Source organism: Chrysochloris asiatica, unplaced genomic scaffold (genome assembly GCF_000296735.1).
Source record: "Chrysochloris asiatica unplaced genomic scaffold, ChrAsi1.0 scaffold00156, whole genome shotgun sequence".
NCBI classification, from domain to species: Eukaryota; Metazoa; Chordata; class Mammalia; order Afrosoricida; family Chrysochloridae; genus Chrysochloris; species Chrysochloris asiatica.
The window spans coordinates 20,861-21,856 of NW_006408674.1; positions in this window are offsets into that span (position 1 = coordinate 20,861).

Genomic DNA, 996 nt, shown 5'->3' on the forward strand with positions numbered 1-996 from the left:
TTTATTGGTTCTTTTGGCAGTCCATGGCACTTTCAGTATTCTCCTCCATATAGAAGCCATATATTAGCTACATTTTATTCTACTTGTAATTATAGGTAGTTTTTACTTATATTAACAATGTTCTTAAGACTACTAGGAGACAGGATTTGTCAATTGAATTACTACCAGCTTAGGCTTAGTGATTATAAACATTCTTCCTTATAGAATTAGTTTGGGATAATAAAGAATCCTGAAAAGCAACTAGGCCATAAATAAAGGCTATGGGTATATAGATACATAAATAAAAATTTTGACTTTGACTTAGACGTTCTTAAATTAATGATCAGTAAAATAGGAGAATTGTTTTCATGGCCTCAGTTTCTCTGATAAGTGATGTTTTTATAGGCTCTAAACAGATAGTGTATGGAAGAAGTTAATGGAGAGTTAATTGCACCCAACAACTAAAACTAACAAGACTTAACAGACAAAGGTTAAGAAACTTATGTGAAGGTTAACTTGTTTCTCAGAGAGAAGAATAGAAGTTATTTATGAACAAATGTTTTAATTAAAGGTTTCAAGGCACAAGGATGTCTCGTGTATGTTGATATAATGTTTCTTTGCTGTAACTTCTCATCCCTGTTGTAAATCTAAGGGTCATAAACCATGAAGAATATGCCCCAGAATAGATTGTATTTTGAGAACATTGATTACTATGAAAACAATGTTTTTTGTAACGGTATATAAGGGGGTTGTAAGATAGAATAAGAAGAAGGAAAAAGTAGAGGTAAATAGAGGAGCAGAAGGAAAACAAATGGCAGAAGAATAAAGCAGGAGGGGAGAAGGAGAATAGAGAAGGAGAATGAAAGAGCAGAAGGTAAAAGGAGAAGAAGGGTAAAGTAGGAGAAGGGGGAGTAAAGAAATGGAAGGGGATTAAAGAAGCAGGAGGAGAATGAAAGAGGAGAGGGAAGAAGAAGGGAAAAGCAGGAGAGGGGGAGGAGAGAAAAGAATGAGCAGGAG